The 27928-nt window shown below is 48.5% G+C and overlaps 1 protein-coding gene across 3 annotated transcripts in view; it reads right to left on the minus strand.

The window, feature by feature from the left end:
- Positions 1–22402: 22402 nt before the first annotated feature.
- The window catches only part of CACNG5 (calcium voltage-gated channel auxiliary subunit gamma 5), a 46405-nt gene continuing 40879 nt past the window's right edge, over positions 22403–27928 (minus strand). Inside the window, exon 7 of one of the 3 annotated variants that reach the window (XR_010726121.1) lies at positions 22403–24329. The gene's annotated coding sequence lies outside the window, so the exon portion shown is untranslated. Of the gene's footprint in view, positions 24330–27404; positions 27920–27928 lie in introns of those variants that run through there. The other 2 variants (XR_010726122.1, XR_010726123.1) reach the window with 2 other exon arrangements.

A 27928-nucleotide genomic window follows, 5' to 3' on the forward strand; every position in this document is an offset into this window, starting at 1 on the left:
AATGACCGGGCTCAGCAGCTGGCGATTGATTAATAATGTCTGCCATCCAGAACAAGAAAGTGGCAGGTGGTTTATCTCAGATTTACTGTCTCTGGATTAGCCCGCTGAAATGCTGAGATCCCGGATTATCTGATCAGCTGCACCTTCCCCGGCGGTCTGTTCTTCCTCTCCCCTTGCATTAACTCTTAGCCCCCTTGTTCTTTTCTCCAGCACCCATACTCATTCCCTTTGCTTCTTAGTGTTTCCTAAAATGCAGTCTCACTTCTCGTAGCCCACTGCCCTGCTCCTACCTCCCAGGTGGAATTGCCTACAGTCACCCATACTTCACGGATCTTTATTTTATTGGAATCTTCCTGTGTTGAAATGTGTGATCCAACATTTAAGCATGCAGACCACCACCAGTCAGACCCCGTAAGGTGGGAGAAGGGGGGCTGGGGGCAGATCCATTGGTGGTCTCTGTCTCCTAGAGTCTAGCACAGAGCCCTGTGCAAAGTGCACACTCAACAATGATTAGGAAATAAGCAAATGAAAGAATAAAAGGATGGTGTTTTTTAAACATTTGTACATTTTATCAACTCTTTGTGAGCAGAGATGGTGTCATCTAATTCTCTTAGGTTCTTTTCAGCATCACTGTGGTGGACAATAATAATTTCTAAAAATCTGTGGGGACAGAAACTGAGCTAATAAAACCTCTTTCACAGGTTGTTATTGAGCAATTTGAATGAAATAGAGAATAATAAATGCTTATAGCAAAAACTCAATAAATACTTGACTGTTACAAATAGTCACAATAACAATCATAATGCCACTTATTGATTTAGCCGCCTAAACTGTGCAGAAGTTATTTATTTTATGCACTACTCAATGCATCTCTTTTAATGTCAATATGAATATGTAATTTATATCAGTTAGCTTTGGCTGTGTAACAAACAATCCTAAAACCTAGTGGCTTAAAACAATAATGATTTACATACCTCAAATGGGTAAACTCTATAGTATGCAATTTATATCTCCATAAAGGTATTTGTTTTAAAAAAAAAACAGTAACAAAAGGATTTTGCTTTTTGCTTAACACACCAGCAAACTGTTTTTCTTTAAAGATAATGTTTCACAGATCTCTAGGGCTCCCTGAGGATTTTTCAGGGAACCTGGGAGATCAAAACTATTTTCATAATAATAATAAGATGATTTTACTCACCTTTTTCAGACCTGTTCTCTCATTAGTATACAACAAAGTTTTCCAGAGGTCCCTTGGTCTGCAATATTGCAACATATTGACGCAGAAGCAGATATGAGAACCTCAGAATCTCTTATTAAGTCAGTTATTACTGAGATTTGCAAAAATGTAAAACAGTGTCAATTTCCTCAGTCAATTTTTTTGCTTTGTAAAATAGTTATTTTTGATTAAATATATTATTTATGTTAATGTGTAATAAATTTATTTTTATGACATTAAGTGAACTAATGTTTTAAAAATCTCTATCCTTTAATTTCTAAAATGGTTAGTCTTGATAAAAATAATGCCACATAAACAAAAGCTCTTTGGGACCCTTAATCATTCTTAAGAGTATAAAAGGGCCCAGAGACCAGAAAGTTTGAGAAATGCTTTGGTAAAGCAATATGCCGGTATGCTCCAAGCCTTGAGCATGGTGCTTTTCTTTAATCCAGCATTTCCATTTTAAAATAATTTGTCCCAAGGAAATATCAATGATCTATCTCAAGATATTTCTGTAAGTTAATTCATCTCAATATTAAAACAGCAAAATGTAAAAACAATACAAATGCCCATCCATAGGGAATTGTTTCAATAAATTGCTACAGTGTAATAGAGTATATACAGTTAATAAAAATAATAGTAAAAAATAGTATTTTATTTTGACAAAAAATGTTTACAATTCAGTAAGTTAAAAACTAGGATACAGCCCTGGCCGGTTGGCTCAGCAGTAGAGGGTTGGCCCTGTGTACGGAAGTCGCGGGTTCAATTCCCAGTCAGGGCACACAGGAGAAGTGACCATCTGCTTTCTCCCCATCCCTCTCCCCCTTCTCTTCCTCTTCCCTTCTCGTCATAGCCAGTGGCTCAATTGTTTTGAGTGTCAGCCCTGGGTTCTGAGGATTGCTTGGTTAGTTTAAGTGTATCTTCCTCAGGTGCTAAAAATAACTCAATCTTTGAGCATCAGCCCCAGACAGGGGTTGCTGGTGATTTTTGGTTGGGGCACATATAGGAGTCTGTTTCTCTATCTCCCCTTCTCTCACTTAAAAAAAAGTCGTTTATCTACATATGCATAAAACAAAATATAGAATGTTAACAGCTGTATTATATATTTTCTTTTTTATAAAAATTTTATTCACCCCAATAAATTCAATAATTTTTTTTTAAAAATAAAAAAAATTATGTATCGATTTGAGAGAGAGAGGAAGGGATAGAGAGATATATCAATTTGTTGTTCCTCTTATTTGTGCATTCATTGGTTGATTCTTGTATATGTCCTGCTCGGGAATTAAATCCTAAATCTTGGCGTATTGGTAAAGCTCTCACCAACTGAGCTACCCGGGCCCAGGGTAGTATTATGTCTTTTCAAAATATTCTATAAAAACATGCATTGTTTTCTTAATTGAATATCTGGGGAAGGAGCTCCAGTGACACAGTTAGCGTGCGGTACTTATACAGAATATCTGGGGAAAATGTCATTAAAGATTAAAAAACAACAATGATTTCTTTTTCTTTTTTCTTCTTTTTCCAAGTGAGAGAAGGGGAAATAGACTTCCACACATGTCCTGACCAAGATCCACCCAGCAACCCCTGTCTGGGGCCGATGCTCTGCCCATCTGGGGCCATGCTTGCAACCGAGCTATTTTTAGCACCTGAGGTGGAGGCGCCACGGAGCCATTCTCAGCACTTGCAGAGAAGCACTCAAACCAATTGAGCCATGGCTGCTGGAGGGGTAGGGGGAGAGAGAATGAGAGAGAGAGAGAGAGAGAGAGAGAAAGGAGAGAGAAGCGAAGAGAGAGAGAGAGAGAGAGAGAGAGAGAGAGAGAGAGAGAGAGAGAAGCAGGGCAGTGAGGAGTGGAGAAGCTGATGGTCACTTCTCCTGTGTGCTCTGACTGGGAATCAAACCCGGGACATCCACATGCTGGGTTGACGCTTTACCACTGAGCCAAGTGGGCAGGGCCACAATAATGATTTCTTTAGGCCACAATTCTGTGAGTTGGCATTTTGGACTAGGCTTATCTAAACAGTTCTCAGATAAAGTGGTCAGACTCAGTCAATCTCTGCTGGGTCTGGGGCAGGTCTCGCCTGGCCTTACCTATGTGTCTGCATGCAGCTAGCTGCCAGTTAGCTTGGTGGTGCTGCCTATGGGAGCCAGCTGGCTGTTGGCTGGGTGATGGGGGTAACATGTGTCTCTTATCCACACAATGGCTGGTCTGGACTCCTTCACATGATGGCTCAGGCTTCCAAGAGCAGCAACAGTAAAAGGAGTAGAAGGAGCCAGGCCTCTTGAAGTTTAAGCTTGGAACTGTATGTCACTTTCATTATATCCCATTGGTCCAACAAGACAAGGCTAGCCCAGATTCAAGGGGTGATGAAATGGACTCTCCTTCTTATTAATGAAATTGCAAGGTATTGTGATGCTTTATGCATTTACTACAAATACTGAGGACCCCTTTATTTGGCAAATATTTAGAACCCTGTGCGAGGTGCACCGTCTTTGCTGTCAGTGGGGGAGAGACATACATCTCATCTGAATACCAAGCACATGGTGGGTGCTCAGGGGATACTTGTGGAAGAAGAGACAGAGCTGGTACAGCCTTTCTGCTCCTCCTACTGACCACATTAATAAACTCTATTATTATTCCCCCGGTGTGACATGCCACACGGCATCAGCACGTCAGGCTGATGCAGTTCACATGAAAGCAGAAACGGGTTTCTTCTAAGATGAACAAACAGTATGCTGATTGTCACGGAGCGTAGCCTGATCCAGGTCAAGCACACTGCTGGCTGCTCCACTTTATAGGGGAGAGAAACAAGCAAAGAACCATTCATTTAGGACAAAATCATTATGCCATGTTTAGACACAAGCAGACAAGCATATGAAACGAATACATTTCTTTGATGTTGCCACTGATACGGAGTCTAGACACTCCAGAAGGCAGCGTTGGTAAGCTGAGCTCTACAAATAAGCTTCAAAGTGGAAGGGAGGGAGGGAGGCCAGTGTAGAAGGCTGGGGAGAAGTGCGTGTGTGTGTGTGTGTGTGTGTGTGTGTGTGTGTGTGACGGAGGGGGGTGAGGAGCTTCAGCTCTTCTCACCTCTAAGAACAGGACATGGAATGCCTCAGAAGATGTTGCTTTAATTCGAGTTTTGTATTTATTAAAAAAAGAAATGGATGACTTCTTCTCCAGGGAGAAGGTGTTTGGAGCAGCTCTGCTGACTGTTGTCAGCATCCACCTGCCTGCCCCGCATCTTCAGAGGCAGCCATCGTGGAGGCAGGACCACAAAAGCGTGGTCACAGTCTGTGCCACCCAGAAACCAGCCTCTCCCTCGCTCTGAACAGCTCACAGCATCTCCCAGAATACAGAGAGAGACACCCAGGGCTGACCCGTTCTGTCCTGTCCTCTTGTGGCCAATAAAGGCAGAACACACTGGGTTTCTTGCAAGGCAAAGTGGCCAAGGTTGGTCCCGAGGAACAGAGGGGAGGCAGGCCCCACATGTGCTCCAGGTAGGACCAGGCGTAGTTCTTCAAAAGTGTGAACTTTGGGTCTGATCTGTGGTGGCGCAGTGGATAAAGTGTTGACCTGGAATGCTGAGGTCACCGGTTCAAAACCCCAGGCTTGCCTGGTCAAGGCATATGTGGGAGTTGATGCTTCCTGCTCCTCCTTCTCTCTCTCATTCTCTCTCACTCTCAAAATGAATAAATAAAATAAATAAATAAAAATTTTGAGAGAAAAAAAAAAGAGTGTGAACTTCAGATCCCGACAGCCCTGACACCTATTCACTGGGCAAACTTTGGGCAGGTTACTAAATCTTGCCAGCCTCTATGTTCTCATCTGTAAAACAGGGATAATACTCGTGCCTACTGAGCATATAATAATCGTTTAGCATACAATTGCTCAATAAACGGCAGTGTTATGGATTGTATGCTCATGTCCTCCGCAAATCAGATGTTGAGACTTTAAACCCCCAATGTGATGGTGTGTGGAGGCAGGGCCTCTGGGAAGTGATTATTAGATTCGAATGAGGTCATGGGGGTGGCATCGCTAGGATGGGATTGGTGTCCTTATACGAAGATGAAGAGACCAGAGTTTGCTCTCCTTCCCTCCCTCTCCCCACCATGGGAGGAAACCAGGAAGAAAATTCTTGCCAGATCACAACCATGGTGGCATTCTGACTTCCCAGCCTCCAGTACTATAAGAAATAACTGTCTGTTGTTGAAGTCACCCAGTCTATGATACTCCTGCTACAGCAGCCTGAACTACAAGTGCCATACGATGCTGGCAGGGGGTAAGGTGTAGAGAGGGACCTCAACATTCAGGTCTCGGAGACCCACCTGAGCTTTGGGTTCTCTACCCTAGTCACCCACACTCCCCAGTGCCAAGGGTAGAATGAGATGGGGAACGTTGGTACATTTATGTTACTGTTTAGCAATGCAGAGCTCTCCAGAGCAGAGAGTTACTCCCTTGGGTGGCAGTGAGTGTCCTGTTCCTGGGGACAGTCAAGCATAGGCTGAGTGACCAGTGAGCAAAGATGTGTAGGGCGGATGCAAAATGGTGGGTGGACAGATGCTGCCCTTGTATCTTTGGGATTCTCTGGATCCATAATGAAGTAAGTAATGCTCGGCGGTTAGGTAACCGTTACATATTTGACTTGTGTTTCTCTGACCTCATCTGAGTTCCCCTCCCAGGATTTCTCCCCTCTCTGAGTTCCCTGCATCTGTTTCTCCCACATGACCCAGGAGTGAGGGACTAGAGATGTCCACATTCACGATGGGCTTGGACAGACCCTTCATTCACTGCCCCTCGCAGGGGCCACCCTATGACATGGGCTCTCCTGTATAGCAGGAGAAAGGCACATCCTGGCACCAGGAGGAAGACCATTTGAAGCTGACTTTGCTATTTTAAACAGTCCCTTGGTCATTTCCGCTGACTGGGGGACACATCATCCTGTCACCTCCAGGTGTGTGATTCTCCACGCCCCTCTCCTCTCTACACACCCACCACCGGGTTTCTGCTCACCTTTACCTTCTGTTATTTCCCCCTACCCTTCCCCTGGGGCTTCCCCTTCCCCTTCCCCTTCCCCTGGGCTTCCCCTTCCCCTTCCCCTTCCACCCCGATACGGCGGACTCCCTGGAGTCAGAGGGAGGTCCTCCTTCCCGAAGAGCAGCTCTGGATCAGGCTGGTAAGAAAAGTCGCTTCTCTCTCTACACCACCGTCTTTGCTTGGAAAGAATGTCATCTAGTCACCAGACATTTATTGGTTCCACTGAAGCTTCTGGGACAGTATATAAAATTGAATCTCTGCCCAGACAGATTGGTCAAGTACCCCTTGGGAACAGAGCTTTCACTCTGGGCCGGCAGTCACCGAGGAACCGAAGGATGCCCCATGGTGTGTGGTGCCCTCTCACCAGGCAAGCCGAAGACCGACAGGCTGAGCGAGGACTGGGACAGACAGTCCGTTCCCTTGCGGTGGTGGCTGCATTCCCCAGCTAGTCATTTCAGATGCACAAATGTCCAGTGAAGATGTGAGAGTGAAGGGTGTGGGGACTGACACTGACGGCGTCCTGTGATTTCCTTTCTTAGTAACCTAACAAGTGTTAGTTTCATCCCCATTCAAGCACCAAAAGACTTAATTTTTTTTTAGAGCAGTTTTTGGTTTACAGCAAAGTTGAGAGGAAGGTGCCTTGATGGGAGATAACACAAAGAAATCATTCTGGTGAACAAAATGGAAGGAAACCTGTTGGAAGGATATCAGAAACGGGATATTTTGAGGTGGGCTGGAGAACTAGGTTCCAGCAGACTCATTCCATTCAGCATGCCACCTTAAACATCCTTCACCCACTGCCTGGGTGTCTTAGCATCCTACCTGTCTGACCACATGGTCGCCCCTTCTCTGAGGTCCAGCCCAAGCACCCCCTCTGCTGTGACCCATCCAATGAGCTCAGATGACCACTTCTGAGCCGCCATGGTCCCCGGTTACTGTGTTACAGCACTTAACACCCAGAGCTACCCCTCCCCCAATCGGATGGTGAGCTCATTGAGAGCAGGGCTGGCAGCTTCCTCCTTCTGCTGACCCAGCGTTCGGTACGGTGCCTGGCACAACGTGGGCTGATTCTTCGGCACCAGCAGAAATATATGTATGGATCCTGGAGTGCCACCTCCTGAACTGCTTCTGGAGTGTGTCCTGAAGAGAGTCTCCATTACCAGTGTTGGACCTCGGGATGGGGGTGGCATGATGCTAACCGCCTTAGGTAGGGAGACAGAGGAGGGCAGAAGAGGACAAAGGGGTTAGCGGGGGACAGAGGGGGATAGTAGGGGACAGAGAGAAACAGGGGGAACAGAGGGGGACAGAGGGAGACAGAGGGGGACAGAGAGAGAGAGAAGGGGACAGAGAGAGACAGAGGGGACAGAGAGAGAGAAAAGGGGACAGAGGGGGACAGAGGGGGCAGAGAGAGAGAAAAGGGGACAGAGGGAGACAGAGGGGACAGAGAGAGAGAAGGGGACAGAGGGAGACAGAGGGGATAGAGAGAGAGAAGGGGACAGAGGGAGACAGAGGGGGACAGAGAGAGAGAAGGGGACAGAGGGAGACAGAGAGGGACAGAAGGGGACAGAGAGAGAAAGAGGAGAGAGAATGCCTGTGAGATTCAGAGCCGGTGAGATCCCGGGATGTGCTGTGACTCAGGGACCGTATGGCATCCACATGACCTTCCTTAAAGTGAAAATAGTTGGGCTTTGTGGGTGGTGTGTGGATGGTGGTGATGCGTCTTCTTATTTTGGAGGTACATTCATGACTGTATCCCTTGTCATACTGTTTGTCCTGCCATTTCCTGGCTGGTGAGATGAGCCTGGACAGCTGGCAGGTTGGGGTACTGGGGACAGAGAGCAGGAAGGAGGGGCTGGGAGCTCAGCCAGTGTTCTGGGTCATTCTGACACTTGCTGAGGGTTATAAAGTACTGTTCTAGACGGCCTAATGGGAGCACAGCGGGGTCAAGTAACTCGCCCATGGTTTCATTCATTCATTCATTCAAAATTTACTGAGTGCCTAATATCCACCACACACTGGTCTAGGCACTGGGGATATGTCGGTGAGCAAACAGACAACTCCCCAACATTGTGAGCTTATATTCTGTTGGGAGGGTCACAAGAAGACACACAATATAGAAAATTAGGAAGCAAAGTGTGTGGGGTGCTAGAAGGTGGAGGGGGCTCGACCAGGGGGAGGAGGTATGCAAGGTTAGGGCTGGAGATGCAGTTCGCAATGGGCCAGTACGAGAAGGCAGCCCAGGTAGTGAGGGAAGACTTCAGGAGGAAAAGGAGATGGGTAAGGACTTCAGGAGGAAAAGGAGATGGGTAAGCCAGGCAGATATTGGTGGGAAGGAAGAGAGTCCCAGAGAGAGGAAGCAGCTGGAGCAAAGGTCCTGGGGCAGGGACGTGGAGGGCCAGTATCGTCATCTCCTGCAGAAACCAGACCAGTGGAGCAGGAGGCCCCGGCAGGAAGCCAGGCAGGTGGTGATGGGGCTCAGACCTGGGCTACCTCAGTTTCCTTGGTGCAAGACCACGCACGGCCCTCTGTGCAGAGTGAGGACAGAGAGCGTGTTAGGGGTGTAAGGCCAGCAGAGACCAGTCTATGCTAGCCATCCAGGTGGGTGGGTATGGAGGGGTGCTGAACAGACTCGGGGAAACTCTGTCTGATTGCGGGCAGCGCTGAGGGTCACTGGTGGCTGCTGGTTACGAGTGTGAGGTGAGAGTTAACCAGGGTTAGCATTCTGCCAGATGAGGGTGGTGAAGTGAGAAACCACAGGGCACCAGAGTGTGGGCCCAAAGGAGGGTATCCGGACCTGGACCGTGGAATCTGAACTGTGCCAAAATGGGGAAGGCCCGGTGTTCGTGGCAGAGCTGAGATGAAGAACGGGGCCCCTGACTCCTTGCAGGAGGCCAGATTAGGCTGATTCACTGGCGTTTGGCCCAGTCAAGCTCACCTGCACCCAGTGGCATCCGTGGAGGGCCATGAAGTCTCTCCTAAGCCCTCTGGCTTGTGCCAGGCCTGGTACAGCATCTGGATTGCTGAGGCCTTGGCACTTAGCAAGGGGGTGCTGTGGACCATCCCAGCTCCAACACGGAGCCTGGCGCATGGCAGCTGTGCAGTAACGACATCAGTGTTTGTTGAACGAATAATGAACAAATTGATTTCTGGCCTTGAAGTTTCACAGCTTACATACCTAGTGGTTTTCAACCTTTGGAATCTGTAGCAGTTTAGAGTACAAAATTTTAAGTAGATTCCCTACTTGAATGGATTAAAACTTTGTCTAAATCAGGGGTCTCAAACTCGTGGCCCGCGGGCTGCATGTGGCCCGCCGAACAATTTTGTGCGGCCCGCAGACTAATCCACGAACTACAGTTTCTGGTCGTTTTGTGACACTGAAAAGTGTTGCGTAACAGTTGCCTTTTGTAGACCTAGTGCAGCCCGCCAAACGGCTGTGATCTTGCTCTGCGGCCCACATGCTGAGTTGAGTTTGAGACCCCTGGTCTAAATCACACTAAATAAGCAAGCAACACCTACCACATACTCCCCAGTGCCATGTGGCTGTGTCCCACAGTGTCACTCAAAGTCCTCACAATTATTGCATCATTCATTTTTGTCCCTCCTCCGTGCTATGACAGAAGTCACCACCCTTCTCTCTCATACTGCAAAATTAAACCTTGCTTAGGAGTCAGGTTTTTAAAGTTATCACCAAAGGAGAAGACACAGTTTAATAAAAAGAAATTACCCTCAAAAATAATTGAACGTCCCCAATAAGTGCAAACTTCCTGGGCTGTGCCCACAACAGCACCTGAAGCAAAGCTCCTGGGTGAAGGGTTAATTGGTATGTGCAATTTTAGGGCTGCAAAACCAAAGGGAAAGAGGCTAGTGAAGAAGGAAAGGAAATAGAAGATAGAGTGTTTCTGAGCAGTTCCCCGCGTACACAGAAAACTCGATTGGTAGTTTAACAATGAGAAATATCTTCCAACTGGCTATGTGGATCTATTGGGACATAGATCTGTCCATCAAGGAGATAAGAATCTGACCAGCCTCTGCCCTGATGTGCATGTAATGCAGCCAATTAAATATTTTTAGGCAAAATAGCAATCATAGTTGTTGTTTTTTTGTATCTTTCTGAAGCTGGAAATGGGGAGAGACAGTCAGACAGACTCCCGCATGTGCCCGACCGGGATCCACCCAGCACGCCCACCAGGGGGCGACGCTCTGCCCACCAGGGGGTGATGCTCTGCCCCTCTGGGGTGTCACTCTGTCGCAACCAGAGCCACTCTAGCGCCTGGGGCAGAGGCCAAGGAGCCATCCCCAGCGCTCGGGCTATCTTTGCTCCAATGGAGCCTTGGCTGCGGGAGGGGAAGAGAGACAGAGAGGAAGGAAAAGGGGAGGGGTGGAGAAGCAGATAGGCGCTTCTCCTGTGTGCCCTGGCCGGGAATCGAACCTGGGACTTCTGCACGCCAGGCTGACGCTCTACCACTGAGCCAACCGGCCAGGGCTGCAATCATAGTATTTTTGATCGAATAAAAGGACAAAGAGAATTCACTTCAACACTTGAGTCGGAATACATACAAGACAAAGTTCTTACCTGTCCTGGCAAAGTCACTATTCTCTGTCCCCAGCCTTGGGTCAACCAAGCCCACGTTCTCTGGGGCATGTGGCATGTACTCCTCACCCACAGCAGTGAGCAGGACCCACTCACTGGGGCCAGACGGGGTAAAGGGGAGATGGACACCGGACCACAGGTCACTGGACCCCAGGTCACTGGAGGGAAGCTCTTTAGTCCCATGAACCCAAGGGACTAAAATTTACTTGACCTAAAATTCTGGAGCCACAAACCCTGAGGTTACAAAGAGATGATTGAAACTAAAAAAGAAGATGGAGTGGTGAGCCCCTGGAATGTAGGTATTATTTTCACAAATGACCTGAAGCAGAGGTTCCCAATGGCTGGAACACAGACCTTGAAGGGACAGTGACTGATGCTAGGGTCTCAAAGTCCACATGGAAGGCAGCTCTGCCCACAGAGTCAATACCGTGACTCATGCGTATACAGTCTTGCTGTTTTTCAAAATAGTGTCAATGCTGTTATGATAAACAAACCACACATTTATTCCAAAGCGCTGCAGAATTCCTAGTCACTTCGGGTGGGTTTTGCATGTTCTCAGTCAGCAGGTGCTACCCACACAACCGTGAGGGCATGGGCTCAGTGAAAATGGGCTCGGTGAAAATGCGGCCGCACCTTCCATGTCTAGGAAGTCCTGGTCCAAAAGCTGTAGGAACTGAGCTCCTCCCGGGCTGCTCTTGCTCTCTCCCCCACTGAGACCTCAAGGCCACTGTCCTTTTAGATCCTGTGTTTCCAGGACAGAGTTGGGCAGACAGGGGCGCAGATGGCATTGGGGAGACGTGGAGATCTCGGTGTCCAGGCTGCCAGCACGCTGAGTTCTGCTGTCTCCCGCGGAGGGCCCAGGGAAGCTAGGAAAGGGTCCCTCCTGGTCCTGTGGTGTCCCCATGCTCAGAAAGGAGCCCTGAGGCAGACACACTGCCTGGCCTGGCTTCCTTCAGCCTCCGGAGTGTCAGGTTCAGCCCCACAAGCCTGGAGCCAGGTCTGCTCTTCACGTTCTTGCTCCCAATCAGGCCTGCTGTCGGCTTCTGGAAGTGTAGGGCCTCGGCCAGGAATGGGAACTGGCAAGTGCTTGATTGGGAACAGCTGACTCCGTCCCCATCCAGTGAATTACAGCCACCTGCTCTTACTTCCCATCCTGCGCTAGGACACTGCCTCGCCTGCCATCCTGCCTCAAGTGCCTGAGTGGATCAGAAAAATGCCTGTTTCTGCAGACCAATCAGGAATGAGTCCATAGGCCCTGGCTGGTTGGTTCAGTGTTAGAGCATCAGTCTGGCGTGTGGGAATCCCAGGTTCAATTCCCAGTCAGGGCACACAGGAGAAGCACCCATCTGCTTCTCCACTCCTCCCCCTCTTGCAACTCTCTCTCTCTCTCTTCCCCTCCTGCAGCCATGGCTTGATTGGAGCAAGTTGGCCCTGGGTGCTGAGGATAGACCTCTGCCTCAGATGCTAAGAATAGCTTGGTTGTGGAGCAATGGAGCAATGCCCTAGATCAGCGGTTCTCAACCTGTGGGTTGTGACCCCCACCGGGGTTGCGACCCACAGGTTGAGAACCGCTGCCCTAGATGGGCAGAGTATTGCCCCCTAGTGGGCTTTCCCAGTGTATCCTGGTTGGGGTGTATTTGGGAATCTGTCTCTCTGCCTCCCCTACTTTCACTGAATAACCCCCCCCCCCCAAAAAAAAGAGAGCATGAAGTAAAATTTAAAAGACAATTGCATTGAAAATCTTTAAAATTTACATTTGCCTGACCAGGCAGTGGCACAGTGGATAGAGCGTCGAACTGGGATGCAGAGGACCCAGGTTTGAGACCCCGAGGTTGCCAGCTTGAGAGCGGGCTCATCTGGCTTGAGCAAAAAGCTCACCGGCTTAGACCCAAGGTTGCTGGCTTGAGCAAGGGGTTACTCAGTCTGCTGAAGGCCCACATTCAAGGTATATATGTGAAAGCAATCAATGAACAACTAAGGTGTCGCAATGTGCAACGAAAAACTAATGATTAATGCTTCTCATCTCTCCGTTCCTGTCTGTCTGTTCTTGTCTATCCTTCTCTCTGTCTCTCTGTCTCTGTAAAAAAATAAATAAATAAAAAAAAATAAATTTACATTTGTTTGAAAACCTAAAACTGGTCTAAAAAAATAAAGTTTATTAATTAAAAAACAAAACATTTTAAAATACAAAAGATTATATTAGTACGATACTTTTTCCTTTATTTCCCCCTTCACTGCTAAATCATAATTCAGGAGCCTTACTTAAGAGTACTCAAAGAATCCTACATATCATTCAAATATGTTTTAAAGCAGCTTTTAATAAGTGAAACAGATTCATGTTAAAGGAGAATGTCACACTTGATGAATGACACTAGCCTCCTCAGGTACAGTGAAATAGCAAGTCAGGAGACCTAGTTTCTGGTACAGGTTCACATCTTTTTTTAAAAATTGATTTGAGAGAGAGAAAGAGAAACATCGATTTGTTGTTCCACTTATTTATGCATTCATTGGTTGACTCTTTTTTTTTTTTTGTATTTTTCTGAAGCTAGAAACAGGGAGAGACAGTCAGACAGACTCCCGCATGCACCCGACCGGGATCCACCAGGCACGCCCACCAGGGGGCGAAGCTCTGCCCACCAGGGGGCGATGCTCTGCCCCTCCGGGGCATCGCTCTGTCGCGACCAGAGCCACTCTAGCGCCTGGGGCAGAGGCCAAGGAGCCATCCCCAGCGCCCGGGCCATCTTTGCTCCAATGGAGCCTTGGCTGTGGGAGGGGAAGAGAGAGACAGAGAGGAAGGAGAGGGGGAGGGGTGGAGAAGCAGACGGGCGCTTCTCCTGTGTGCCCTGGCCGGGAATCGAACCCGGGACTTCTGCACGCCAGGCCGACGCTCTACCACTGAGCCAACCGGCCAGGGCCTTGGTTGACTCTTATATGTGCCCTGACCGGGGATTGAATTCGCAACCTTAGTGTATGGGGATGATGCTCTAACCCACTGAATTACTCGGCCAAGGATACATTTTGTGTGATCTTGCTCATGTCAGTTAACCTCTCAGGCCTGTGTCTGGTGGCAGGAGTTTGGTTTATGGTCACCAGGACCACTTCCAGTGTTTGTTATCAAGATTCCATGCCCAGACAAGCAAATACACATCATCATGTGTAGGCCCCAGGGCAGTGCACCCTAGGTGGAGCCGGACACAGCCTCAAATAACATCCGATCTCCTGTGAGAAAATTGTCCTGTGTCATTCCTTCCTTTTGACCAGAGCAAGTCTTAGTTCTACTCCTCTGTCTCTGATGTCCGCGTCACATGTGCTAATCGCCCCTTTAACAGAGTTTGGCCTGTGCTCCAGAACTCTCAGGAGACAGCACTAACTACCTGGAAGTCCAGGATACGATTTGATGCTCCACAGATTCATCTTGATGATAATTTTCTGCTTCTTTTGTGCATGACATTGGATTTCCATTTACTCTACGGGATTGGAAAAGATTTTTCTTTTAAGTGGAATGTATTAAGTGAACAAGTAAGTTGGTATACAGAAGAAAAGTTAATGTTACAAGTGATACCTAGATGTGGAAAAAACCATGGCATGCATGCACACACGGATGAGGATGAAGTTTGGAAATTTTTATTTATTAATATATTTTTCCCTGGTACAGGCGGATGTTGAAGGAGTTGTCTCCTGGCTTCAGGCTCTATTTATGCAGTTTCTGGATCTGGCCACTAGATGGGGCTTCTCCCTTTGTGTCTGAGCAGGCAGCCTTGACAATGGCTCTGCACCACGTTTTTGGCTCAAAGAGTTATGCCACCATTTTCTGAACTTAATCCAAATCTTTAATATTAATAGATTCTACAAATGTTCTCCACCATTCAGTTCTCAATTCAAAAGTCACCTCCTCAGAGAGGTTCCCCCGTCCCTTTCCCACTAATCCTATTTTATCTTTGTCATTACACCTGAACCTACCTGTCTTAGGTGAGTGCTAAGCTGGTTATTGGGTTCTGTCCTGAGCCCCGCCTGGTAGATGGTAAATTCCTCAAGGGCAGGGCCTCTAGTTAGAACAGTCTCTGGCACGTAGTAGGTACTCAATAAATATCATTCAATGACTAAGTGACCCTTCGGTAAAAAAAACTTAGTTCATAGGGCCAGGCAATCATGGGAGGATGACAGGTGTGTGAGTCAGACAAACAGGACTTCAAAGGCCAGCTTTCATCTGCGGCCAGGTGGTCTGGGCAAGTACCGTGGCTTCTCCAAGTCTCCGCCGTCTCATGTATGCAATGGAGACGTGGGCAGTGTTGGTCAGGTCATTCTGAAGGTGAAGTGGGAGACAACTTACGTCAGGTGATGGATCCAGCAGCAGTCACATGAGTGGTTCCTGCCCTTTCCCAGGAGAGTAATTCAGAATAAACACACAAAGTACACTAAGTTCTTAACATTTTTCTCTGCTAAGTTCTCTGCAGTATGTTCAGAAATAATGAACTTAGAACACCTGGTAGAAACAGACACAGGCCCTTGGGAACCGGTCTATCTGGCTTGGGTGGAAATTTTGACTTGAGCATTTTTACGGAAAATGGTTCTATAAAAACGCTTTTCTGTTTCTCTCAAAAAATACAAAGCAATGTGCATAATCGTTACTTCCAACCCCAACCTCCACCTCTTCCACCCCTCTTCCCTCCTGCCTGCTGTCCTGGGCTCCTCTCAGGCTCTCAAACCCCGCAGAGCCTTTGCAGACGCTAGTTCCAGCCTGAAAACAATGGCTGAGGCCTTGCCCTGGGGAACTCCAATTCATCTGCGCTGGGCTGAAATGCCACTTCCTCTGGGAATCCTTCCCTGATCACAGGCCCTACTGGATCAGCTGTCCTTTAGGCTTCAGTGTTCAAACTTGTATTTACTTCCTCAATGTCTAGCTTTCCCATTCTTTGTTGACTGAGAACTTGTTAGTGGACAGTATCTGAGAGTTAAAGAGGGTTAGTTTTTACTACAGTCAGAGTGACGGCACCAAGATGGTTGCATCAGAACAGTGGTATGACTATGCTCTGCCAGAACCTTCCAGAACCCGCCAGAACCTGCATCTGTGTGCTAGGCATTTCCATGCCAACCAGCTGGGGCCTGGTGAGGAGCACTCGCTCCCTCAATGAACACCCTCCGAGTTAATTACAGATGTGCCTCTCTTAAAGGCAGAAAGCTTGTTTCAAAGTTATAGTTTGCAGATTCATAGAGCTGGATCCTGGCTGTTGAGAAATTCATTCTTAAAGACAGAAAGCCCACAGGAAGTGGACCGTGGATGCTCAAATCTAAGGTAGGGATGCAAAATGTGGGAAAGCCTGGGGCACTTACCCTACTCCCAGCCTCCTGTCCAACAGCAGGCTCCACCCCTGGAGCTGGGCTGGCCCCTCCAGGCCTCTCCCTCCCTCACAGCCTCCTTCTCTCTGCAGGTCAGAGTCTGTCAGGGCCCGTGAGAACTTCTGCAGGTAATGGCTGGATTCTCCACATTGTTTTTCTTCTTGGCTGGAGATGGCGGCATTTCAGAGCATTCTGCAATGTTCTGTGGCCAAAGAAGTGTCTTGGAAATGTTTGCAGCTTAATTACCTGCCTCCTGACGGCAGTGTCCTCCCCGCAGGACAAACCAGTTCTGCCTCCTGAAGCTGGCATTCGTGTGTGTGTGTGTGTGTGTGTGTGTGTGTGAGTGTGTGAGTGTGTGAGTGTGTGTGAGTGTGTGAGTGTGTGAGTGTGTGTGAGTGTGAGTGTGTGTGAGTGTGTGTGTGTGAGTGTGTGTGTGTGAGTGTGTGTGTGTGTGTGAGTGTGTGTGTGTGAGTGTGTGTGAGTGTGTGAGTGTGTGTGTGTGAGTGTGTGTGAGTGTGTGTGTGTGTGAGTGTGTGTGTGTGTGAGTGTGTGTGAGTGTGTGTGTGTGAGTGTGTGAGTGTGTGTGTGTGTGTGAGTGTGTGTGAGTGTGTGTGTGTGAGTGTGTGTGAGTGTGTGTGTGTGTGAGTGTGTGAGTGTGTGTGTGTGTGTGAGTGTGTGTGAGTGTGTGTGTGTGTGAGTGTGTGTGTGTGTGTGAGTGTGTGAGTGTGTGAGTGTGTGTGAGTGTGTGTGTGTGAGTGTGTGAGTGTGAGTGTGTGTGAGTGTGTGTGTGTGTGAGTGTGTGTGAGTGTGTGTGAGTGTGTGTGTGTGAGTGTGTGTGAGTGTGTGAGTGTGTGTGAGTGTGTGAGTGTGTGTGTGTGTTGCAGCTATCTTTTCTATTTTTTTGCTAAGAATTTTCTGTCTTTTCCAGCAAATGTGTTTGAACAGTGGTACGATTTTGTCTCTTTCTCTTAAAGAAACTAATTTTAATCACCTTTGGGCTGCTATTCCAACCAAGCTCCAGAGTGGTGGCCCCGGAGTCTGAGCCCCAGGCCAGGAGTCCTTCCCATTACCTTCCACTGTCCTTTGGAGGACACCAGAAATCGATGGCAGGAGACTTCTCTGCTCAGAGTGAATGGAGGCACATGACCTTTGGCCTGCTATGGGCACCACATAAATATTACTGAGACTGCCACTTACCAGGAAAGTTTAGGAATCTCTAGTTTAGAAAAAGATTCTTTGTCTTGGATTTGCAACTTTTCTGTAAGTTTCAGGTTGCTTCAAAATAAAACATGAAGCCCGAGGTCGACTCATAGTCCTCACAGAGGCTCGGGGTGGACAGAAGGCTCCCTGGCGTCCTAGGGCGGTGACAAGCTAAAACCAGGACAGCGGCATGAAGGTGGAGGGCTGGGGGTTGACGAGCCAGGCTCTTAGCCTGCTGTCACCAGCTACATCACAGGAGGCTCCTCTGCATCTCCACAAGCAGGCCTGTGTTGTTCAGAAGACAATGCAGGTGAGGCAATGTTCAAACAACAGGAATTGGCTTGTTTCATTCTATCCCAAGGCAAAGTATGAAGAGAAAAACAAGAAACTGGCCATAAGAGGGCAGTGTTGTTAGCTATTTTTTCTTTAAAAATTGGGGAAGCATTTGGAATTCGAAGGAAACAGAACTGCTTTGAGGATGCATGTTCTAGGTAAAACAAACAAGTGCATCATTTGAAAGAGGGAGGAAAAGTTCGACTTTCAACTCCAAAGCCCTATTTCTAGGTCCCGGCTGGTACAGAGTGGCTTGAGGACTGCTGGCCTGGAAAGCACCTTAGCTAACACGTATGTGGCATGTTCTTAACAAATTGGACAGACACGCGCGCAGTGTCCACATTAGGGCTGGCCTCCAGCATTTGGTGCTGGAGTTTCGAATCAATTCTGCAAATCTCACTGAAAATAGATGTTTCAATCTAGACAGTCTACAGAGGATGCTGGCCAGGATGGTGAAATGGCCCAGAATCACAGCATCCACTCATCCACAGGTTGGGAATGGGGAGGGGACACAGTTCCCTAGAAGAGGTGACTCATCAGCGGGGATCCAGAACTACTCTCAGATGTGACTCCGCAAAGCAGGGTTTATGTGGCGTGGTTCCTGAGGGCCGAGCAAGAGCAGTAGACTGAAGCGACTTGAGGCACAGGTAGAACTGTGTACAGCAAGGAGCACCGGCTACTTGAGCTGTCTGACTCCAGAGCCACCTCTGGGGGCGGGGAGTCCACATGACATTGGGGACATCAAGCACAGATGTCTGTGCTGTGAGGCATCTGTTTGGCACGTGAAATCGGTACAGGGTGAGCTGCCCTCACTGAAGTGGAGGGGGCAGGGGCGCTCCCCACCTTAGGCCCATCGTGTTCAGGGCACAATCATCCCAGCTTGAGTCCCTTGCCCACTCCTTGGACGGAAGGGAAGCCAGGAACTGGGCAGAGGAAAAAGAAAGATGTCTTTTATGGCATGTTCCTGAAGCGGCCTGCGAATCCTGTGGGTTAGGATCACTCACAAACACCCCTGGAAGAAGGGATCAGCAATTATATAATTATAGTGATGCCCTGTTGCAGGCTGAGTTCCTCAGTAATAACAATGAGCTTGCGTGCCCGCAGCAGTTGGGGGGTGTGCCCTTGAGACAGCCCAGATTGGGCAGAGGAGGGGCCCAGCTGCAATACAGGCTTGACCCCTAGGGGACGTTGGAGGCCAACTGGCCCTCCAGAGACCTTGAATTGACGGGTTGTAGCCAGGCCCTTCTATTCCTCAGTGGAGCAGTCATTGAATGTGGGCTGCCCTGGAAAGGGCGTGGCTGTGGGTGAGGTGGCTCTCTGCAGCTGAGACAAATCCCAAAAGAAATGGGTTGATGGCTGAAGGTCTGTGCACCACGCTCCCAGCAACAAGGACCACAAGTCCTTCGTTAAAGGGGGACCCTGGAGGTGCTTACAGTGTCCACCACTTGATAATAATAGTTTTCACCACAACCATCCTCCTCCTCTTCGTCATCAGTACAGCTGCTCTGCTCACCTGTGAGCTTCTTGAGAACAAAGGGACAGGATCTGGGATTGACCACTGCTGCCTTCCTCACCCGGCTCCAACCCAAGGCGTGATTCTTGGGCAGGTCCTCAAAGGCCGTGTGCCCACTGGACTAATGGTCAGCTTTTATAGACATCGTTTGTACACTGTGTTATGTTTCTAACATATAACATCATTCATGCAGATGCTATTATTTACACCTGATGGGTGAGGCCATCTATCGAGTCAGAGTGAGGGCCAGGCTGTGCCTAGTGACCAGATCTGTGCTTGGGCCACCCCTGCCTGAGCCTCTGGCCTCCCTGCCACAACCTGGTGACCTCACACCACCTGCCAGGAAGGCAGCCTCTGCATGAGCCTCATCCTTCTCCCATCCCACCTGTTCTGTTCTCCTGTGAGAGATCGTGGCTCACGCTTGGCCTTGGGGTGGAACTGAAGCAGTGGGCCGGCCATGAGCAGGGAGACACGGAGCTCACTCGGGACAGAGCCAACTTGAAAAGCCATGGTGTCGTGGGCAGGTACTTTGACATGAGTTGTGTGTAGAGAGGTGGAGGAAGAGGATGGGGAGATACCGGTCAGAGGAAACTTGGAGCAGCAAGGCAAAGAGCAAAGGGCAAAGGGCATAAGTTTTAGAGTTGGTCCAATCCAGGCTTTCATATCTACAAGCCCAGTGACCCTTGGGCAAGCTACACGGCCTCTCTGGGACTCTGCTTGCTAATCTGCCCAATGGGAATAATAGTACTTCCTTCATTAAATTGTTCTGAGGATTACCTAGAGTTCCATAAGTAAAGGGCCTGGCACTTGGTAGGTGTGAAGAAGTCTCAGTTGCCATCCCCGTCTTCTTTCCCAAAGAAACAAAGGGGTTCTGGGAGCTTGCTTGAGCTTCTTTCCTCAGCAACATCTGGAGAGAGGGAAGGAGGAAAAACCAAAGGAGCAGGAGCAGCAACAGCCCATGCTCAGGGGTGCACAGACTCACTGGAAGCTCAGATGGAGCTACTGTATAGGAATAATTATGGCTGCTATTTTTGCACACTAGCTTAATAATGTTAATTTGGCGACAGCCTGATATTATAACATCCTCTCCCACACAGGGATGGATTCTCTTCACGAGAATCCATTTGCATTTCTCTTGTGGGGCTTGGGATTGGGGAGCTGATGACTCACAGCTGGGGGGCCCTCCAGGACAGGCCCCTCTCTCCATATGAGGGTGTGAGCTCCTGGCAATGCTGCCTGGTGAGGAGCGGACCTGAAACTCGCCCTGCCTCCTGGGAATGTCCTTCTAGCCTTGCTCTGGGCCTCTCCGAAAGCTGGCGAAGAACCGGCCCTTCCTGAGCCTTTCCACCAGAGCAGGCTTCCTAGCGGAAAGACTTGGGATGTGATTGTTTAATGGCCTTGGAGTCAGGGGAAAGTACAAGGGTCGGAAAGAGTAATCCCACCAAGACTCACGACTTGGAGATTGCTGTTGGAAATAAAATAAAAAACGAAGAGTGGGTTCTGAGCGAGGGCAGGCAAAATGTTACTAGGGGTGTTTTGCTGAGTCAGCTTAGAAGGTCATCCACTGGCGACTGGGCACATCCTGGCAACAGGGCATCTGTCACTGTGAACAGTGGTGACCTAGGTATGAAAACCAGACAGCGGGCGAGGGCGAGTTTCTCTGAACAGCGGTGTTCCAGCTCATCTGAGAGCAAAGAGCGATATTAGAACATCAGCGTTTTGTGGCCACCAGTGAACCTAGGCCATGACTGCCAATGGCCACTAACCTCAGAGTGGAAGGACAGCCAGAGGTTACATGCCTCTTCATTTCAGATGATGAAATTAAAGAAGGGTTGTTAATATTGTAAGTGTGTTACTATCAGCGTTGTGTTAAGGAATCCTCATTTTTGCAGATACGCAGTGAAACACTTACAAAAGAAATGATGTAATGTCTGGGGTTTGCTTTCAAATAATCGGGGATTGGACATGTGTTAATCCTAGTTGAAACTGAGGGATGGGTGCAGGGGAGACCACTCTCCCGTCTTCCTGAGGAATTCTGGACCGTTTCAGTGGGGTGGGGCCCCCGGAGGCAAGTGTGTCATGCTTGTGGGAGTAAAAGCTGCGGTCTGCATTCTGAAAAGCACCGAGGCAGTGCTTGAGCAGAATAAAAGCACACATCCCACGATGCATGCACTCCGCTCCCTGGTCGGTCCCACAGGCACGGCCACACGGGTCTGCAGGAGAGACAGATGGCTGCACTCCAGCGCCGCTGTTTGTGAGCGGTGGGGATCGGGAGCCACCACACTGAGAGCTGTGCTGGTGGGACCGCGGTCAGACCCGTAGATGAGCTCTGGCCTCTCGATCCCATTGTCTTGGTGTCTGTTGCTATCACTTCCCCTGAGACTTAGGCCAGAGGCAGTCGATGTCAACTGCGGTGTCCTAGGCAGTGATCGGAAGCAATGGGCTCCGTGTTTATGGAGCCGTGCTGAGTAAAACAGTGCGGAAGAGAAAGACCTCATAACGCGGCATTATTCATTCAAATGAAAATAGATACCAAAGTCCAACAACAGACATTGTAAGGAGCACATCTAAACAAAAAGGTACTTTATTAAACACATCTGATGGTGGCTCATGCAGTGGGAGGGGAAAGGGAAACAAAGTGAATGAACGAGAGACCAAGAGCCCAGGCTGGCGTGGAACAATGAGGCTGCGCGCCCTGAGCTGGAGAGCGCAGTGCCCTCAGACTCCGCTCCGGGATACAGAGTAAATAAATAAAATAAAAGCACGTAGGATGAACTGCCTAGGCTAGCAGCTGGCATACTAATAACCACTAACAGCCATGAAGATAATACGTTAGCACTAATTTAATTGTGACTGCTCACAAAAGTTAGGGGATATTTCAAAATAAATATGAAGCAACAAAATATCCCCTAGTTTTTGTAAGCAGAATATTATCAATAGGCAAGCAGGATAAATTATTAAGAACACTTTGACCATCTTTTCCCCCACCTTTTTCTTCTTCCCCAATCCAGGAAAAGAGTCCAACACCGTATGTCCAGGGAGTCACTGAGGAGTAACATGGACTGTCTTCCTAAAGTGATAGGTCAGTGGGACGTCCTTAGTAGAGGTCAGGGAAAGTAGTAAACCTTGGGGACAGTCCCGATGCCTCTTGGGAGGGCAATGAGCCAGGAAATGCAATTGGTGGGCTCCTAGCAAGGTGGAGACGAGAGTCCCTTACAGGGACTTCTTAGGACAGTGGCCACCAGGAGTTGGGGTCGTGCCTCTGCAAGGACCCCTAGCACATACACTGTGCTGGGCTGTGCAAGCTACCTGGTGGCCTCTAGCATCCACTCGCCATGGCACTGCTGGGCAGCCTTTGGGGACATTGAATTTCTCACCAACCAGTGGAGTGCAGCCCAAAGTTAGATTTAATTTGATTTATAAAAACAAGGTGACACTTGTCACATTTAAGTGTGGTGAAGTAAAACTCATTCACACTCCACTTTTTTTCTTTGCACCTCCTGCAGCAATCAGTAGGGGAGCTCACACATACAGCGGGTGTTTCAGGGGACATTCTGCTGAACAGAGAGATTACTTCCTCCTCTCCGGCTGACGGGCTCCAGTGGTGCCGTCTCACCTTCCATGTCACTCCCACAGGCCAATTGCTTGACCGTGTCCCTGGAGTCAGCCTGGAAGAGGGGACCCAGAAGCCATAGTCCACCGTGAGCCCCCCCCCCCCCCAGCATTAGAGCCTGACTCCTCAGCACTTTGTTCAGATCAGGTTGTTGGGATGTGACCATGACCCCTGGTCACACACTCAGGAGTCAGTCTCGGCAGGTGCCGCGAGTCTTCCTCCAGCAACTAGCAGGCGAGGAGTCTGGGGAGGCTCCAGCCCTGATTGATCTCTCATAGGAAGACCTGGAGCTGTTCTGCAGCCGTTTCCAACACTGGTCGTGCAAAAGAATAGAAAACATGTATGTTGGTCTCGGCCCTGGTTCTTGGTGCAGAACTCCTAAAACTCTGTAGTAAGTGTTAACGGCACTAGGAACATCTTTTGTTCTACGATTTGGTCTTTGACCCTGGCTCCTGCCACAGAATTCCTTGGGTGACAGGAGTGTCTTGGTCTAATGAAGTGGCTCTGGGTAGGATCCCGGATGGCTGTAGGGCGGGGGCTGGTCACGAGAGAGAACACGCCGTGGTTAGAAGCCTGGAACTTCCATACCTACCCCCATCTTCCAGGAAGGGGTGAGGGGCTAGAAACTGAGTCAATGACTGTGCCTATATGATGAAGACTCCATAACAATCCTCAACATAGAAGATGTGGAGAGCAGCTTGGTTTGACAGGAACAGCATGGCCTGTACTCAGTACCCTTCCAGACCTTATCCTATATATCTCTTCATCTGTAGCCTTTATTGTTCCTTTTATTATATGATAAAGTGGTAATATTAGTCAGTGTTTCCCTGAGTTCTGTGAATGGTTCTAGCAAATGATTGGATCCGAAGAAACGAGCTATGGGAACCTCTATTTTGTAGCCACATTAGACAGAAGTTGTAACTTGGGGACCTTCTTCTTGTGATTGGCATCTGAAGTGGGGAGCTGTACTGTGGGACTAAGCACATAACCAGCGGTATGTGCTCTAATGCTGGTTAGTATCAGAATAGAATTGAATTGTAGGGGTGTCACCAAGAATTAAACATTGAGAGTAGAGATGTGACAAAAAAGTCAGGATAGCAAGTAGAGAGCTTTCAGGGGAATGACACCTGACCTTTCTTTCCCATTACTGACACCTTTCTTTCCTCATCTGTCTTTGAATGAAAACCTGGACCATTTCTCTGATTATAAAGCGGGTGCTTTGGCCATGCTGGGCATTGGAACTGAAGAGAGTAGCCACTGAAAACTTGCAGAACACTGCATATATTACTACCTGCATGATCATGACAAAGTCTCTAGCCCTCTTTAGGCCTCAGTGTCTTCTCTGTATAGGATGAAGAAGGTTAAATGAGACGACGCTCACAAGGAGGCCACTGTGGACCTACCACTTTGATAGGGCTTTACAAGCATGTTGACATTGACCATGATGACATCTGGTGACTCTGCTGGAGTTGACCCTGAAGTCATAGCATCTAAACTGACGTTCACAAGAAATGTTGTCTTGACTCAAAATGGCAAATTCACATTCCCCAGACCCACGACTGACCTTGTAAGACAGTCCATCCAGCCTTGATAAGTTAGGGCACCAAGAACTGTTTTGGATTTAATATTTGGTACTCACCTGGAGCCTATGTGGGCTTAATTTAGTTTCTTTACTGTTTTGTTAATCAAGGGGACTGAATTAGAAAAGAAAGTTACACTTTACATACATACTCCCCTCACCCCCACAATTCCATAGTGTTTCCATGCAGATTTTTTTAAATTGAAATGGGATAGGATGTGGATGTGTGAATGTGGGTGGATTTCATGTTAGAATTGACCCAAAATCAGTCTGCTGAGAAGACTGTGATACATGGTCTCTCTATTGCCTGATGAGAAACCCCCAAAGCCCTTCAGCCTTGTTTGTTTTATTATTGCTGAGTGTAAAATGAATTATTCAAAGACCAGTGATGAAGATTGGTTTAAGTTCTGCAATCGGAGCCCTGAGACTGCAAGGTCATTTCTGAACATCCATCACACCTCCTCAGAGCCAGAAGTCCATCCCTTGGCCCTGACAGAGGGGTGGAGAGCACATTAACTCCAGAGTGCTAAGCACTGTTGCCCTCTTCCTCAAGGGCAGGCTCCTGCTGCATCCTAATGAGGACCAGCTCCCCAGGGAAAGGGCTCAAGAGCAGAGAGGCTGGGCATGAGCCCGTGAACTTGATAGCTTGCCCAAGGCACAGCCTTTGCCTACGGAGGGCGGAGTCTATGAGGGCTGGCAGGTAGCAGGGAGGATGCCTGGGCCTTGAGCATCCTTAGTTGCCCACCCAGCACTATTTTCCCTTTTTTTCTTGCTTTTTTTTTTATGGGTGTGTGTGTGGGGGAAGCCACTAGACTTCCAACTAAACCCATGAGAAGGGGCTTCATTTCCAGTGATAAATCCTGGTAGATCCAAGCCAGTGGTTCTCACCCTGGTATCACATTAGGACCACATTGGAAGCTCTAAACAGTTCATGTGCCTGGAACCCAGGGCCTAGGGCCTGCAGTATGGCACACCTTGATATTACCTGGAAGTTAGACAGAGAAACAGACTCTTAGGTCCCATCTGGGAACAAAACTAGAATCTCTGGGCTGAGTACACTGATCAGAGCCAATTGTATGGCAGCTGTATTTTCCAAAGATGGTTGCCATGACAGGTTCTGTTTCTCACGCTCTCCTCACAAAGGGACTTGGACACTTCTCACATCTTGCATCAACAGGACCTATGTTCCTTTCCCTGAAATCTGGATTGTCTGGCCATTCTGATGAAAATAACACTAGATAACATCCAAAGCTACTTCAAAGGAAGGGAAGACTGCTGTCTTCTGGAATGTTCACTCTTAAAATCCAGCTGTCATGCTCTGAGGAAGACCAGGCCTTAAGAGGAGATGGCATAGGTGTTCCAGCCAACAACCCTCGCTGGGGTTCCTTCCAGTGGATATCAGTTGCCAGACAAGTGAGCAAGGAAGCATTGGGGATATCACTGTCTGACTCCAACTGTCTGAGGGATCCTGATGAGAGCCGCCCTGCTGAGCCCAGTCAGCCCCTAGCACTGTATAATGATAGGACTGGGATTGTCTTATGTGACTGAGTTTGGGGGTAATTCTTTATGTATCAGTGGATAACTGGAGCACATAGTCACCCTTCCCCTTGCCAGATGGTGGTTCTGCAATGGGTGTGTGACCCAGTCTGGGCCAATAAGACATGAGGTAGAGTCTTCTGGGGAAGCTGTCTTTGTTCCTAGGAAAGCCACAGAAGAAGAGACAGTCCTTCTCTTCCTTCTGATGCATTGCATCTTGATATGACATTTGAAATGGCTGCTGCCCCCTTGCTACCAACCTGCAGATAAAGTCAATGCCCAGATTAGCACAACCAAGAGATAGAAAGAACTTGGGGCCTTGAGGGCATCACTGAGCTGCTGAATTACCCAGTCCTCAAACCCACATGACTCCTGGCCTCCCTGGTGTGAAGACAATACATATGGTCTAAAATGGTTTGAGTCAAACTGTTATTTACTATTGGAAGTGTCCTATCTGTTGCAGTGCATAAGCCAGAAGCCCATCTCCCCATCAGCTTTGAAAAGGAGGTATCTCAAGGCCAAGGTTAATGGGCAATGGCGTGTCAGCTGTTCCCCAAAGCTGCTCCTCCTGCTGGTGAGAAGGAGGCTGGCAGGAAGTCCTTCCTAAGCCATGAGCAGGTTGAGGGGTTGGGAGGGCAGAACTGGATGACAGGACAAGTCAGCTAAGCTTGGGTTATAGAAACGGTGACTCTGAGCCAGCCCTCAGTCCTGAGTCAGCGTGTCTTCTCCACCAGCACCACCAGAATCCCCAGGTAAGTTCTCATGCAGGCTCACTCCTTCCCAGGAAAGAAGGCCTGAGGAGCCTGCCCATTTTGTGGATGGAGAAACTGAGGCTCAAAGTGTGCCATGGGCTTTTCCAGAGGGAGTGGCTCTGAAGTCCTTCCTTCACCTGCAGAAAGGCTGGGTTGGGACTTGAAGAGGAAGTTGCAGATCATATCCCTGAACCCTCATCCTCCCGTCGTGGCCGGTGGGCCTTACCTGCTGATCCGGGGATGCGCCTATGTCTTTCACATCAATTCGAGGGTGAGCTTTTCTGGGGAAACCATTGCTTCTCTCTGCTAAGTCAACCTCACCCTTCTGGAAACTTTCATCTCCCAACAGACACAGTTACATCTTGGGTACTTTTCAGTTGGGAAACATTTTTTCTGCCCAACATTGAGCTTGAAAGTGGTGCCTTTTGACCTTGAACCTGCTCTTGAACCTCTGGATTTGGCTGAACTGGGACCTCACTTTTCTTTGTTTTCTTTCTTTTCTTTCTTTCTTTCTTTCTTTCTTTCTTTCTTTCTTTCTTTCTTTCTTTCTTTCTTTCTTTCTTTCTTTTTTACAGGGACAGAGAGAGAGTCAGAGAGAGGGATAGATAGGGACAGACAGACAGGAACGGAGAGAGATGAGAAGCATCAATCATCAGTTTTTTGTTGCAACACCTTAGTTGTTCATTGATTGTTTTCTCATATGTGCCTTGACTGCAGGCCTTCAGCAAACGGAGTAACCCCTTGCTTGAGCCAGTGACCTTGGGTCCAAGTTGGTGAGCTTTTTTTTTTTTTTTTTAACTCAAGCCAGATGAGCCCGCGCTCAAGCTGGCGACCTCAGGGTCTCAAACCTGGGTCCTTCCGCATGCCAGTCCGACGCTCTAACCACTGCACCACTGCCTGGTCAGGCGGGGCCTCACTTTTCACAATGCTGTCAGGGGAGCAGACATTGGCTGGAGCGGCTCCCCGCTCCCATCCAGCTCAGAGGAAGATAAAGGACACCTCCCTTCTCTCTCCTTCCTGCTACTCTGGGGGTCTGCCATTGCACTCAGTCTTGTTCTTTCTTGGGGTCCTCCAAGCATCTGATCTCTTATCTAAGTTCCATATTGTTCAGGCTGCTCTCCAGGTGCTCCTGGCAGGAGACCGAGAGCCCATCACTTGAGCTTTGGTTGGGTTTTGCTTGTAAAGTCAACAGCCTTCATATTGGAGACAGAGCCTGAGGACA

Source organism: Saccopteryx bilineata, chromosome 6 (assembly GCF_036850765.1).
Source record: "Saccopteryx bilineata isolate mSacBil1 chromosome 6, mSacBil1_pri_phased_curated, whole genome shotgun sequence".
Classification (NCBI taxonomy): Eukaryota; Metazoa; Chordata; class Mammalia; order Chiroptera; family Emballonuridae; genus Saccopteryx; species Saccopteryx bilineata.